Genomic DNA, 15,813 nt, shown 5'->3' with positions numbered 1-15,813 from the left:
CGGGCGGGCTGGGGGGGACGTGGGGCCCAGAGAGGTTGCCGCCGCGAGCCCTCTCCCCCGCCTGGCCTGGGGCTCGGGACCCCACCACGCTCCCCGGGCTTTTACACCGGGCTGGCCTGCGCGTCCCCGGCGGGAGTGTGGGTGACAGAATAGTGTCCGTGTGTGGGTGGGGGGTGTTGTGGTTTTGCCGCCTCCTTTCTGGCCATCGCGTTTCCCTGTTCGCCCCTCTCCCCTGTTCCAGGAGGGGACACCCTGGTTTTGGCTTGACCTTATGCTCTAGGAGGAAGATGGGGTGGGGGGAGGTATGGCTTGGCCCTTCAGTGGCCATGATCAGGCTCTGTGGCTAGTTTTCAAAAGCCAGGTCCCTTCCACCCAGAAGTAGATGGAGGAGGAGGAAGAGGAGCTGATGCGGTGCCCAGACTGCTCCAACAGGTTCTCATGTGTCTGGGCCTCAAAGGACCCGCCAAGGGCTGTCCAGCCTGTGTGCCCTCCCAGATCCAGCCTTCAGGATCCAGGAATGGGACTGGGGTAAAGAGAGGGGCATGTGGTGGTGGGTAGTTCCTGATCCAGACAGGAGACTGCCTTTCAGGTTTTGATGGTGGCTGGGCCAGTGACACTTAAGCATAGGCTGTGGCCTCTGGTCTCACTAGTTCACATGTGGGGAACTTGGCAACCAGGATGTGACAGGGCCTGCTCAGGTTGGCCAGTGCTAGACCCAAGTCCTAGCTTAGTATCTGCAGCAGGAACCCCAAGGGGTTTCTGCTCATAGGGCAGAGATACCCACTGAATTCTCCCAATTTTCTCAGCTGCCTCCCTTAGGATGCCCACTGGGGTGTAAATGCTAGGCCCGCTGAAGACATGCTGCCATGGACACCCACCAACTCGCATTCCCGTGAAGTCCACGGCTGCACCCGGGTGAAAGGTGCCTTCAGTCCTTCATGGTGCTGCATTTCCAGAGGTGCTGAGAAACTCGCCCCAAGTGCTCTGAAAGTGGAGGGCTAGTGAAGGGCTGCCATTCCCTCATCTCCCTCTAAGCTGAGAATGCCAGGCTGGGGACATGTGGTCTGGGAGGACCTCTATGCCCAGGAGACCCCTCCAGGCAAAACCAGTTCTGAGCTGGACCTTGAGATGGGAAACCAGGAATGAAGGGCAGGAAGAGCAAAGGGGCTGAGGGCTCACCAGGGGGTCTGTGGTACTTGCTGGACGGGGCAAAGTAGAGGCGAGAGAAAGGACATACCTTAACACCTTCCTGGGATGTTTTGGGGAGGTGTTAACTCCTTATTTCTTATTTATTGAGGTATTTGACCTGATCTGTATATATCTAAGGGGAGTTTTGGTCAGTTCAGATTCATTTCCACCTGTGTGGGCTGGTAGGGTCCAGTCGCTGTGCTTCCTCTGCCTGGAGGCATCTCCTGGTACCAGTCACCAAGGGGCACTGTCTGTGGAGAGCCCTGAGGCCAGAATGAGACCGATGCTGAGTGACAGGAGGCAGGTCAGAGGTCAAAATCTTTCTGGCTGAGACCCCACCCTCTGTGGCAAGAAAGGTGTGTGACATGATCTGTGAGTTTCCTCAATCTTCAGCAGTTCCTGGGTGACCCAGAGACTCTTTCCAGGTGCGCTACTATGTGTCCTGTTGTTTACTTTATATTCTGTAGCTCAATTTACTTTTTAAAGTTTGACTTTGTAACTTTTTATTTTTGGGAATTTTATACTTTAAGGAGTTAAAAAAAAATGGTGTGTTTCTCTGTATCCATCACCCTGCGTGCACACCCCCCCCCCCCCCCGTTTACATCTGACCAATAAATCTTGGTGGAGAGGAAGCAGAAACCAGATCATGCTGCTAGCCAGCCTGCCAGCCCTCTCAGGTGTGGTCCCACCTGTGCTGCACCCCGGGCCTCCTTTCTTCCCTGAATATTTCCTTTACAAGGAAACTTCCTATCGTCCCGGGACGACAGTCCTAGAATTGGATGCCATAGTACCTGCGAGAGCCTGAAGCTTGCAGTAAAAAGGCTCTGTGTCTCACCTGCCATCTCTCATGTTCCTCTAGTGCGTCCTGTTTTGGGGTATTGTAAGAGGGTCCCTGCAATCCTTGTGACTTACAGTGACTGAATCTTTGCTGCAGATTTATCCAGCAGCTTCCCCAACTGAGCACATGGGGGAGCAGCCCCTTTCTGGGGGTGAGCCTATGCCTGGGATAACCCAGCTCCTTACCCAGCTTTCTAAGGGGAGCTATCTGGGAGTGCCAGGAAGTCCCTTCAAGGCAGGAGCCTGAGTTCTACCCATTTGACCACGACTGGTCACTCAGGCTAGGTGTCAAACCAGTGTTCCTGGCACTGACTGGAATGTCACCTGGCAATTGGCTTTGACTAGGAGGGGACGGATTTGGGGTTATGGGTTGCCTCTAAGCTGTCTTGTGTGGTGTGTAGGAGGTGTGGTACCCAGCAGTGCTGGGGCATGCCTATCTTTTTTGGAGTGCCACACAGCCACTTGGGCCAAATACCACAGCTGCCTCTCAGACCTATGTCCTCCCCAGACCTGTGTCCTGCTGTCCACCTCGCTGAGCGAGGTGTTCAGCCATGACCATTGCTCCAGGGAATGACCTGGCACCTCACCTTGTCACTACCCTGATGTGAAGAGACTCAGCCTCTAGGAAATAGGAATGAGTGTGTTAAAGTACCAGACATCCTAGGTCCTGGCCCTTGTTCTATATTGTTGTGCTATGTTGAACTTGAGGATTTTTAGAGGCATAGTTAGTGCAATTGATTTCAAAATTCAAAAACTAAGGTGCTTTGCAGTGCTGTGACAGAGAGTCACTTACTCCTTGGTAAACCTTTATTGGCTGTGCTCTGTGTAGGGTATAGTGCTGACCTGGGGTACTGGGGGGGCCCCTGCTTCTTTTGGGGCTTCTTCTCTGGAGAGTTAGAAGTCAAGAACTCCAGGCCAGCCTGGGGAGCTCTGTTGGAGTCATGAAGGAGCACTGTAGGGACAAGAAGCTGGCTGGCTGAGCAGCTCATCAGGGGACCTGCACATTGGCAGACACTGAGCAGAGGGTGGCAGGAGAGGACTGATGATTTTACAGGTTTCTCTCACTGTCTTGGGGACAGTTGGGGATGAAGGTGGGGCAGAAACCACCTTCTGGGTGAGAGATGAGTGGGACTGAGGGCGGGGCTGGGAGCTGGAAGCAGGGGTAGTTCTGTCATGGACAGTCTCCGATTTCTGTGTCTGTCTGTCTGTCTAGGCTCTACCTGCCATCCTTCCTGGGGCCCTGTCTCTGTGCCTGTTCCCCAGGACAGCCTTTGGGGCTTCTTGGAGAGTCCTCTACCCCTCCCAGGCTTACGCTTCTTGGGCAAGTCCTCTCTGTAGGTCCTTGGGTCTCACAGGTGATTGTGACATGGGGCTTGGTCCATGCTGCCCTTGGACATTATCATGTGGGGGGTTAGAGCTGACAGTTGTGTCGGGCGAGGGCCATTCACTTGGAGACAGCCTTGTGGCTTGTGTGATGAGTTTAGCAATAGTGGTGAATCATGTGAAAGTGAGGATTTTAAGAAGCTGTGCCAGTTTAAGAAGCTGTTAGTGGTGGGAGAATTGTCCGGGTGACTTCTAGAGGGCAGAGTGCATGTCCTGTCTCTCTGTCCTTTCCAAATGAGGCAAGTTCAGGTGATCAACTTGGAGCAGGGCTCACTGAAGTCACCAGAGTCTCCAACTTTACTGAACACATGAGCTGGAGGAGGGTTTGGTATGAACCTCTGCCTTTGGACATGGACTGTGGGGCCAGTGGGCTCAGGTGTGGCACTGGCCTCATGACATGGGGTAGTGGTTGGGGGCTTGATGATCACCCCGCCTTTTTCTGCATGGGCATCCCTCTTTTGTAGCCTCCCCTACCCTCTGTGCTCATGGCACTGGGAAGGGCCATAATCCAAAAAGAATAAAGAGATTGCTGTTGAAGTAAGGATTGGCCAGAAAATGACCTCCAGCTGTGTGCTGGAAGAATTTCATTCCTGAAATTCTGTCAGCTTTGAAATGACTGGTGTGACCAGTAGCCCACTAGTTCATGCTCACTGGCCTCCATGGTGTCAGGACGAGTTCAGGGTCGTCTCTTACTGGTCTGACAAAGACATAGATGAGAGGCCACGTGGGTTGCCCTCCCACTTGTAGCCTGTAGGGGGACATCTCATCTCTGGCTACCTGGGCTTAGGGAGAGATGGCAGTTAACTTAGGTTGTTCTGGTTGAAGGACCTGAACAAATACCAGCACTGACATCCCCATTGTGTTCATGGTTGCAAAAATGCAACATGGCTAGAAAGCTGGCAGCTGAAAGAGCACTTCCTTGTCTCATGGATCAGCTAGCTCTCAATAGCATCCTCCAGGATTTAGGGGGCCCAGTGCCCCGCCATCTTCCTCGCTGCCTCTCTCCCTTTTCTTCATCTTGATTATCTCCAGCCCCCTTGTGCCTTGGTGCTGAGGTTTTTGGCTGGCTGGTTGGGGAGACTAGGTGTGGGCTCCAGAATGGGTTTTGGCTTCATGCTGTAGGGAAGAGGATCTGGTCATTCGAAGTGCTGGGTCATTCGCTGAAAAACAGACTCGCAGTCAGGCTTTGACCTTCGAGTACAAGAACTGAAGGTCTTTGTGGTATTTGCCCAGGCAGATGGAGAAACTAGCCTTTATTTATTTTTCAATTGGGGTGAAATTCACATACCATAAAATTAACCATTTTCAAGTGTAGTTTATGGCAGTTAGCAGTTCAAAATGTGCACCTATCACCTCTTATCTATTAGAAATTCCTAGTTATTTTCCTCACCCCCAAAGAAAACCCCACATTCATGAAACAACTCCTTGTCCCCCTTAACCCCCCAGCCCTTGACAGCCACGCCTACCACCATTTTCTATCTTACGGATTTATCTATTCTGAACTTTTACATAAATGGAATCATAGAGTATATTACCTTTGTGTCTGATTTCTTTCACTTAGCATAAGGCTTTTTGAGTTCATCATGTTACATTAGGTATCCAAACTGAATTGATTTTTTTATGGCTGCATATATTACATTGTATGGTTCTACCACAGTTTGTTTATCCATTTACCCACTGATGAACATTTGGGTTTTTTCCACCTATGGCTATTGTCAACAGTGCTTTTATGAACATTCCTATACAAATATTTGTTTGAAGACCTGTTTTCAATTCTTTTGGGAGTTGCCAGGTCATATAGTTTATTCTATATTTAACTTTTGAATAACCAACAAACCATCTTACACAATGCTATGTATGCCATTTTAGATTTTCACCCATGTAGAATCAATCTGACTTCCCTACATCCATGCCAACATTTGGGATTTTTATCTTTAATGTTATAGGCATCCTAGGGGGCATAAGACGATAATGACTGTGAGCATTGTTTCAGGCATTTGTTCTCCATTGGTTTATCTTTTTTTGAGAAATGTCTACTGAAATAGTTGGCCCACTTTTATCTTTTATGTATTTATTTTTAAAGATTTACATTTATGTATACATACAAGAGCTGAGGGATGGATGTTGAGAGGATCCACCAGAAGCAGTGGGGATTGACCAAACAAGCAGGTTGACCAAAGCACATTGTGGAGGGGAGCAGGGAGCGAGACAGGAGAGAGCTGCTGTGCCATGTGGGCCAGCTCCTGGCCAGGGATTGAACCCCCACTACTATGGCTGTGAACAGCCCCATGGTATTGAGCTCCGACCCCAGGGAGGCCCTGACCCACTTTTAAATAGGATTATATATCTTTGTGGTTGAATTGTAAGAGTTCCTTGTATATTCTGGACACTAGATCTTATCAGGCATGATTTGCAATGTTTCCCCATTCTGTGGATTGTGCTTTCACTTCTGTGATAGTTTAGTTCAGCATCTGCAAAGGTTTTTAATTTGGTGAAGTTCAGTTTACCTTTTTCTCTTACTGCTTGTGCTTTTGGTGTCATATCCAAGAAACTATTGCTAACTTAAGATCATGAAGTTCGTTTTTTTTTTATTTGATTCAAGGTAAGGATCAACTTAATGAATTTGCATGTGAATAACAAATGCCATTTGTTGATAAGACTGATCTTACCCTACCAAAAGTCTTGGTGGCCTTGTGGAAAATCATGTGACCCTAGACACTCAGATTTTTTTCTGGGCTCTGTATGCCATCCCATCGGTTTGTGTGTCTGTCCTTTATTCCAGTGCTATACTGTTTTGATTATGGTAGTTGTGTGGTAAATTTTGAGGGCAGGAAGTTTTGTTTTCTTCTTCTTTTTTTTTTTAATTCTTTTGGCTTTTGAGGGCTCCCGGAAATCTCATATGAATTTCTGCAAAAAGGATTGTTAGGATTTTGACAGAGATTGTGTTGAGTCTGGATTCTATGGATGGTGCAGACGTCTTCATAATATTGTCTTTTGATCCACAAACACAGGATGTATCTACATTTATTTAGATTCAGATCTCTTTGATTTCTTCCACAGTATTTTGCAGTTTTCAGTATACCAGTTTTTCATCCTTAGGTCACATTTGTTCTGGATATTTGATCCTTTTGAAAACCATTGCAAATAGGACTGTTTTCTTAACTTCCTTTTGGATTGTTCATGGTCACCCTTAAAAAAAAAATCTCTTTTAGAATCAGACGTGTGCAGGGTGCCTCCACAAGCTGTTGTATTCATGCTGTGTTCACTTGTGTGCATGCCTGCAGCCTTTCTCTCTCACCATAAGTGTTGGTTGAACTGGGTCATTTCTCTATGTGTGTGGGTTTCCTTTATTGTGTGGGGCACACTCTCTCAGAGGTTCACCCTGACTTTGAGGAAATTGTGGCAGGGCAGCACAGGGCTGACTGGTGTTGATCTTCTCAGTGACCACAAGGAGGGTGAGGTGTGCTGTTCCATCAGAAGGGAGGTTACTGAGGCTGGACAGCTTTCCCAGGTGACAAGATAACTTGATGGGCAGGAGTGGGAGTCTGTCTTGGTGTGCTCCCTAGCAACTCATGGCTGAGAATAATGGGTGGCACCAGGATTCCAGGGAGCTGCTCTGATGTGAACCTCAGCAGGGCCTGAGGATAGTGAACAAGCCCCTGGGACCTTAGCCCAGGCTGTTGACTGAACCATGAGCCTTTTGCTGGGATAGGCTGTGTCCCCAGTCCACTTTGAACATGTGTGCCCTGGAACTGGGCTGAGCCCCTGGCACTATGCTTTAGGACTGAGCCCTCCAAGGAGGTGTCTTTTTCTGCTTTATCTGGGTTGCAAAGTGGACCACATTCTTTCTATTCACGACACACAGTGAGCCTGGCAAGTGTAAGCACCTGCTTGGGTCTGGAGGGGGCAGAATCTGAACTAATGACACATCCCAACTCACCTTGACTGGGCACCTGCATACACTCTGGCTAGTAGTTCCCAACCCATGTCTAATTGCCCAGCTATGTGGATGCTGGTACATGAGGATCCTATCACTCTGAAATGTTTTTCTGTCCCTTAAGACCCCATTGAGTCTGAGCCAAATCTCTGGGGCCACAAGACTGAGCAGGAAGAACAGAAGCACTAATGGGGGCACAGGATCCCTCCTGCCATGCCCATTTCCCCAGCTCCAGGAATAATTGCCATCTGCATGGGAGATGACACAGATTTAGGCATTCAGGAGAGGCTGAGATATGGTACAGCATCCTGGACCTGGAAATATCCAGAACTGCAGCTAGATCTACTTTGCCTTACAGATAAATCAGACTGGGGAAGAGTTGAGGTATGGCTTCTTAAGAACACCCAGATCCTGGGTGGGGGAACCCCAAGGTACATGGGGCACATATTGGGGTGGGAGGCAGATCCCTATTTCTGCTATTGAAGTTTCTGAAACTCTGGAATTAGTTGTCACTGGTACTGTAAATTCTTTCCCTTAGTCTGACACAACTCCTGATAGTTTCCCTCGCTGCCTGTGAGTTGCAGCACATAGAAGGTGCCTTTGAGCCAGGCACCAGGGCCAGGGACTGGTCTGTCACTTGCTTTCTGCCAGCACCTGCACTTTCTGTCACCCCCCCTAGATTTCCCAGACCCATGGTGGATGCTTGGTGCAGGAAGGACCTACCTAGGGTAAGCTCACAGGCGTTGGAGAGTATGAGGAGGACATGAGGAGTGGTGTGTCTTAGAGATTAGGGGCTCCTCCAGCATCGCTCCCCAAGCTCTGAGGACTTTTCCAATGGGTTTCTGCCTTGAGGACAGGTACAGAAGCTTTCCTCCTGGCCTCACAAGTCCCCTCTCTGAGGCCCTGAAGACAATGCTGGTCGTGATGGTGGCACAGGGGAATCCTTCTGGGCATTTGGGTAGGGGTGTCTGGGTCCTGCCCTCCAGGTCCCTGCCAGTTTTCAAGACTCATGGCTTCCTTCCTTCCACAAGTGACTCTAGAATGGCAGGTGGGTGTGGGGAGGGACAGAGGCATCCATCTGCTTTTGCTACTAGTGCAGGCCAGCGAGATCTGGAGGGGCAGGTGCTGGATCCTCTTTCTTCAAAGCAGACGTTACATTTGTGATAAAAGTTCAGGAGAAGGCTTGAGACAAAACTTTGCAATCCTTGAAGCTGGTGCCAAACCAGCCATGTCTGGAGCAACAGCATGCTTATGAGAGTGGGGTTTCTCAGCCGCTGCTCTGTTGACATTTGGGTCAAGAGTTCTCTGCCTGGTGGTTTTGAGCAGGACATTAGCCAAATCCCTGGCCTGTGTTCCAGAATCCAGAGGCACCCCCACACCACCACCCAGAGCTGAATGTCCCCTAAGATACATTCATGCCAGGTGGGGGCAAGAAACAAACTACTCACCTTTGTTGGGTGAAAAGTGGTGTCTCTGACTCCGGTCTTGTCTTTGTTTATTGTGAAAAGAAATAACTGTTTACTCGCTTAAAAATAGTTAATTGAATTTGCAAAAGGAACACTAGCATAGTTTCATTTTATTTTTTTAAGGACAAGAATATGAGTGAAAGCTTTTCTTCTTCCCTTACCGAGCTGGATTCCCACTCTAGGGAAAAAAAGGCAGAGGTTTCTGTCTATACATAGACAGAACCCAGCCCTCTTCCTTGCTTTGCTCAAGTGTATCTGTTGGATAAATTCCAGAATGGGAAGTTGTGGGTCTAAGGGCATCGCATTTCAGGTTTAAAAATTGCCAATTCCCCTCATACTGGGCAACCCATTTTCTGAAGGTTTTTGATCTTCTTTGGTTCAGCCTGGAAGGTGAAGAACTGTCTCTCACTGTAGTGTTGGTGTGTGGTTATTACAGGATATTATGTATTATTATATATTATCATCTGAGTTACCTAATTATTGGCTTGCTGGCTTTTCCACTCTTTCCTCTTTGCGATGGTAGGATTATATAGGTGGCCCAGAGTCTTGCTAATGCAAACTGAAAGAACAGGTTCAGTGGGTCTGAGAAGTAGATGCAGGCATCTTGGGCAGAGGGGCCATCCCTGCCTCCTGCCCCTGGTGCCCGAGCCCCTGCTTCCCGGCTGGTGGGAGGTATAGGCTCACGCGTTTGCTGTGTGTCCCCTGCACTCCTTTCCTAAGTCTGTTGTAAGGTCAGGACTTATTTGCTCTCCCCTCCCCCCCAAACTTCTTAATTTTTTTTTTAACTTTCAATATTTATTTTATATAACTCACAAACATACAACATACTTCTTACTTTTTACTTGTGTTAGAAATATTACAAGCTTGGTAGTGTTTCTGCATGCCCATGGCTCAAATTCCCTGAGTGTTAACATCGTAGGCACCACTGGCCCTTGTGAACCCTGCAGCACCAGCTCTCAGGGCAGAGCCCTCTGTCTGCTCAGCCCACTGCTTGGTCTGTGTGCTTCTGAGTGTGCCTTCCCACCCCTCACCCCGCCCTCACACACCCTCACCAAGCACCCCAGCCTGGAGGGGGACACCCCTGTGACCCTCTGGCCACTCATGGCCTGGGAAGGTGGTGCTCAGTAGCATGGGTGGCCCCTGCAACGTGGTCGGAGGCACTGTTCACCACAACCTGGCCACACTCGGCCACGGATGCTGTCCCCTCTCGCTTCTTCTAGATATGTAGTGTGTCTCATTTTATTACCTTTAAGGACTCCTTGGAAAATAAAGATCTAGTGAAATAGTCTTTGACTCTCTTTTCTGAGGTGCTGATAAGAGCACTTTGTGCCCCTCACCACCCATGCTGCTTCGGGTATAGGTGTGACTGCCATGTGGTCTGGACACACCAGTGCGGTGGGTGGTATGAGCTGGTGCTGGGGAGCATGGACCCAGCCCCTGATTCATAGACAGAACAGATACTGTCCCACTGTGTCCTTGGCCATGTCTGACCTTGCTCACAAATCCAGCAACACCCTGAGAAGACCCCAGATAGCAGGTGTCCCCAGAAGGGCTAGAAAGCCTTGTATCCAAGTTGGGGAAGTCCTGTCAGTGACCATCTGCCATCACACACACCCAGCTGAGCTCCATTTCCAGATCCTTGCCATGGTGGGGCCACCCCTCAAGCAGAAGGCTGTGTCCAGCTAGACTTTGGTTGGAGGAAGTAGCTACAGGCTTGTCTGCTATGAACATCCTCCTGCTGGGTCCCTTCTCCTACTCACCTTTGGGCGACTTGCTGGTTCTCAGAGCTCTGAGATGTGCTCTCATTTTGGACCTTGGTCAGGTGCCAACTCCTTGCCAGCTCCCTCGCCCCCAACATAAATACTGGAGTCTGAAGCCCTTGGGGTAGCAGAAGCAGGCTGGATTGTCTCCTGCTTCCCCTCCCGACACTGTGATTTGAGGACTTGGGGTTCATTTTTAAAGTCTTGGGGGAAACTTGAGGACAGCCCCTGGGCAGGAGGATGGAAGTATATGAGCAGAGGCCCCACGTTAGGGAGTGGGACAGGGTCACCTCCCGGCATGGCCCTGGTCAGTAAGCAGACTGCCCGTCAGTTAAGGAAAGGCTTTTGCGAAGTCACCCTGGCATCACCTGGCACTGGCTGCTGGGCAGGTGAGTCCTTGCAGGCCTTCCCTGAAGTGTGCCCTCTGGGTTGAAATGCATGGACAAGGCATAACTCTGTGCTTGTTGATGTTCTGGGGGCTGTTTCCAGAGTCATGTACTTGTAACTGTTGGCATGGGGTCTCCAGGATGGATGAAGGCCCTGGCGCCTCTGCACAGTGATGCTGTGTTCTGTGCACCTCATCTTGCCCTCAGGACTGCCCTGGGAGCCTCAGAGTTGGTGATAGAGACCCTGATGTTCAGTGTGGCTCAGGAGTCAGGCACAGCCACTGGCTGGAGATGGTGATGCACTGTCCTGTCCTGAATCACAGCTCACTGCCACTGCACAGGGCTATTGCTGGCTAAATCTGGGAGCACAGTTTTTTGCCACCCCAGCTTATAGTTTGGGCCCCAAGGGACCATACCCTATGGCCGTTGGGATTCTGGGGCAGGGCCTGTGGGTTGGAACACCTCCACATTTTTTAATCTTTGCTTTTTCAGTCTTTTGTGGTTAAAAACAGAGGGAGGGGCAAAGATCAGATGCTAGAATGTTCTACTAGGACAAGACTCTGTGTTCCCTACAGACACAGCAGCAATGGGGACCAACCCATCTCTTTTCTAGGACTGCTTCCCTAGGCTTACAGCCTAGAGATGGTCCTCAAACACCACCCCCAGGTACCCTCTAAGCTACTGCTCTCATGGTATGCTGGCAACTGAGGACAGGGGCCTCCTTGGTCTAGAGTTCATATTTCTCTTAATATAACCTTGGGCTGCTTTTGCTTTCTGGTCAGATTTGTCGCCCAGCAGCCTTGTGGGTCTCTGAAGGTTTTATCCAGATGGAAGGCTGTAATTCCCAGAGGCTCCCAACAGAGGTATTTGCTCTATATCTGCCTACAACTGGTTTCCTTAGAAACTGCTGGAGTAAATGCTGCTTCTGAATTTTAAAGGGACCACACACTTTATCTAGAATATCTGTTCCAAAATCCACCAGAACAGGTTTTAAAATGTATGGGGAAAGTGTATTCATTTAATATTTCAAGAATCTGGACTCTTAGATCACAAGAGTTAAAGGGATGGTTAAGGGGGGCCCTCCCTGGTGGTGGAGCAGGTTGAGGTGCAACACTGATTAGCTAGCTGCAGTTGCTTCAGCACAAGCTCAATCCCCAGCCAGGGAGGTGACCCACATGGTGCAGCAGACCTCTCCTGTCCCGCCCGCTGCTCCCCTCAGCAGTGTACTTCATCCATCTGCCTGTTCTGCTCCCCACTCTGTCTCTGGTGAAGCCTCTCACCGCCCCTGAGCCTCTGGCCTGTACCCTGGTTCTGTATGCATAAATAAATAAATCTTTAAAATAAATAAATAGGCCCTCCCTGGTGGCGCAGTGGGTTAATGCACTGCAAAAGAAGCTTAAGCCACTTCCACATGAGTTCGATCCCGGCCTGCCCGGGAGGTGACCACATGGTGTGGCAGACCTCTCCTGACTCGCCCGCTGCTCCCCTCAGCAGTGTATTTCGTTGATCTGCCTGTTCTGCTCCCCACTCTGTCCCTGGTGAATTCTCTCACCCTCCGCATGTCTGGCCTGTACCCAGTTCTGTATGAATAAATAAATAAATCTTTAAAAAATAAATAAATAAATAAATAAAGGGATGATTAAAGAAATTATAATGTATTCACACAATAGAAAATTATGTAGTCATCAACAGTCATGTTTACAGTTAGATCTTAATGATATCGAAAATATTTATGAGAAAACCTGTATGTGATTTAAATGGGGGAGAAAACAACATTTAATATCTTGTATGATAGTTGGCGTTAATTAGTCAAAACAGAAAATATATCAGAAGACATGCTAAAATGGTAAAAGCACTAAGAGTATTTTTCTTTCCTGCTGCTTTTTAACTTTTCTGTATTTCCAACTTGCTTTCTGGTAGCATAATATTGCTTTTATAACTAGAAGTAAAATAAGCACATCTTACAATGGTCAGAGCTCAGAGGTGTATAACCTGTCTGCTGAGAAAGGCACAGAGGGTCCCTGGATAGGAGTTTTAAACCCCTCGGGCTCTGCCCAGTCAGAATCTAGGACCTCAGGCTTATGGTCAGGATGTTCTCCAATGACAACTGAGCACTCACTGTTGCTTCCTCAGCAGCAAGCCTCTGTCTCCAGCTGCTCTCAAGCCTGAGGGTCCCTCCCTAAGTGGACATGCCATCTCCAGGGCTTTTGGAACTGCTGTCAGTCAGACCCTCTGGTCGGGCCTGACTTGCCTTCCCACTGACTGGCAGTTCGCAGCCACTGCTCCCTGCACGGGGCTTTACATGCCTTTTTATGTGTATTCATACAGACGCCAGGCAGTTACTCGAGTGTGCTTGGATGTGTACAGCCGCCCAATGTTTTACTGATGCTCCATCTGAATGTAGACTGTGGGGACCCCTCAGGCCACAGTATGAGGAACACTTTTAATTGGATCTACCTAAGACAGCAAAACACCTGAAAATATAATGTAAGCCTTGAGAAATTTAGCATTTGGTGTGGCAGAAAACACATGCTGACCACATTCATTGAAATTGTTTATTCCAAAACACCCCGTTCTGGAGTGGATTGAGACAGGTGTGCACACACAACCTTTCTATTTGCCGGACACACCACAGTGCACAAGGGGGCACTTAGCTTAGACACACTCACCAGGCTCACATCCTTAACTTCTACATGGCTGGTATGTGCCAAATATGTATATATCTAAGGATGCCTTGTTTTTCTCCTTTGTCTTACACGCAATTTGTAAAGTTCCGTTTTGTATTTTTCTGCTTGATGGGGGGGGCACAATTGGTAAATAGATTTGTTATATATTTAAAGTGTATGACAGGAAGATTTGATATAAGTATACAGTGAGGAGATTTCCCACCATGGAGATAATTCAAACACCTGTCAGCTCACAAAGCTACCCCCCCCCCTTTTTTGGGTGAGAATACTTAGGTTCTGCTCTTCCATGCCATTGGGGTCTGACCCTTTGTCCCTGGGTTTACTCAGTGTCTGTGCACTTGGAAGCAGTGTGTTTATCCTGCATGTACTCCTGGAGTGATTTCATTCCTGCTGGTTCTTCTGCAGTCTCATGAGTCACCCCCAGTGGTGCCTCGAGGCCTGGTATGGGTGCTCTGGTCATGCCCCCTGTGCAGGTGGGAGCTCTGGTACTATACTGCAGGCACTCCCAAGAGGATGTGCTCAAGACCCACTCCACGCCTGTGGCTGGCTTGGTCACAAAGTGACTTACACCTGGGAACCTCTCCTGGGGGAGGGCTACACCCACTTGTGGTGGCATCCTATCAACCTTGGTTCAAGAAGTGGAACACAGGGCGACCAAGGGGTAGGTGTTTTAGGCAAATTCCATGTGAGCAGTGGCAGAGTGCCCCACAGAGAAGGGGTTCTGGGTTTGAAGGTGGGAAGCAGGCTTTGATTTGCATCAGTTTGTTGAGATAGTGTTGACACACCACTGTGTGTTTAAGGTTCACAGCATAATGACTTGACATATTTACATCTCTATTGAAATGATCAACTGCAGTGAATTTAGTTTTTGTTTTGTTTTGTTTTGTTTTTGCTTGTGGGTGAGAACCCTGAGGATTTAGTCTCGGAGCTGCTTCCCACAGCATTGTTAGCTCTGGTCGTTGTGTGGTACATGATACCCCAGGACTTATGTATTTTGTAACTGGAAGTTTGTATTTTTGGATCACCTTCTTCCAACACTCCCTCCCTGACCCCTTTCCTTGCTAACCATGAATCTGATCTTCTAAGAAGTCTTTTTTTCTTTTAGATTTCACATATAAATGATACCATGCTTGACGATATTTTTCTTCCTCTGTTGTGACTTATATTTTACTTCACACAGTGTTCTCCAGGTTCATCCATGTTGTCATGAATGGCAGAATGTGCTTCTACTTTTCACGACTGAATAATATTCCACCACATATTTCTTTATCCATTTATGGACACTTGGGTTGTTTTCATGTCTTGGCTATTGTAAATAATGTCGCAGATAAGTCTTTAAGGTAATGATTTAATTTCCTTGGGTAAATACCCAGATGTAAAATTACTGGCCATATGACAGGTCTATTTTTAATTTGTTGAGGAACCTTCATACTGTCTTCTGTAGAGGCTGGACTAGTTTGCTTAACAACCAGCAGTGTACTAGGGTTCCCTTCCTGCATATCCTTACTACACTAGCTATCTTTTTTTCTTTTTCATGCTAGTCATCCTAATAGTGGTGAGGTGAAATCTCATCATGGTGCTAATTTGCACTTCTCTGATGACTAGTGATGTTGGACATCTTTTCACGTGCCTGTTGTTGGCCATTGTGTGTCTTCTTTGGGAAAATATTTATTCATTTGGATCCTTTGTCCAGTTTTTAAAGATTTATTTATTTTTGCATATAGAACCAGCCAGAGGTGCAGGGGTTGTGGGAGGATTCACCAGAGACAGAATGGGAGCACAACAGGCAGATTGATGAAGAACGCTGTTGAGAGAAGCAGCAGACGAGACAGGAGAGGTCTGCCATGCCATGAGGGTCACTTTCCCGGCTCCCAGCTGGGGATTGAACTCACAGGGCTGCTGCAGCTAGCTTTGCAGTGCTGCGCTTTAAAACACTAGGGAGGGCCCCTTTTGTCCAGTATTAAATCAGATTGTTAGGTTGTTTGTGTGTGTGTGTGTATTTGTTGTTGAGTTATATGAGTTCTTTATATATTCTAGATATCAAATAGATAATCTGCAAATATTTTCTCCAATCTTGTAGGTTTTTTTTTTTCACTTTGTTGGTGGTTTCCTTTGCTCTGAAGATACTTTATTTAATTTAGTTTCATGTAGGCCTGTTTACTTACTTTT

At 48.1% G+C, this 15,813-nt stretch overlaps 1 protein-coding gene across 3 annotated transcripts in view; it reads left to right on the top strand.

The window, feature by feature from the left end:
* Nucleotides 1-15,813, top strand: part of PHF2 (PHD finger protein 2) — a 60,787-nt gene that overhangs the window by 494 nt on the left and 44,480 nt on the right. The window lies entirely within an intron of this gene.

This window comes from Condylura cristata, unplaced genomic scaffold (genome assembly GCF_000260355.1).
Source record: "Condylura cristata isolate star-nosed mole 26May11 unplaced genomic scaffold, ConCri1.0 scaffold00017, whole genome shotgun sequence".
NCBI lineage: Eukaryota > Metazoa > Chordata > Mammalia > Eulipotyphla > Talpidae > Condylura > Condylura cristata.
This window is presented reverse-complemented; position numbering and strand designations above follow the sequence as displayed.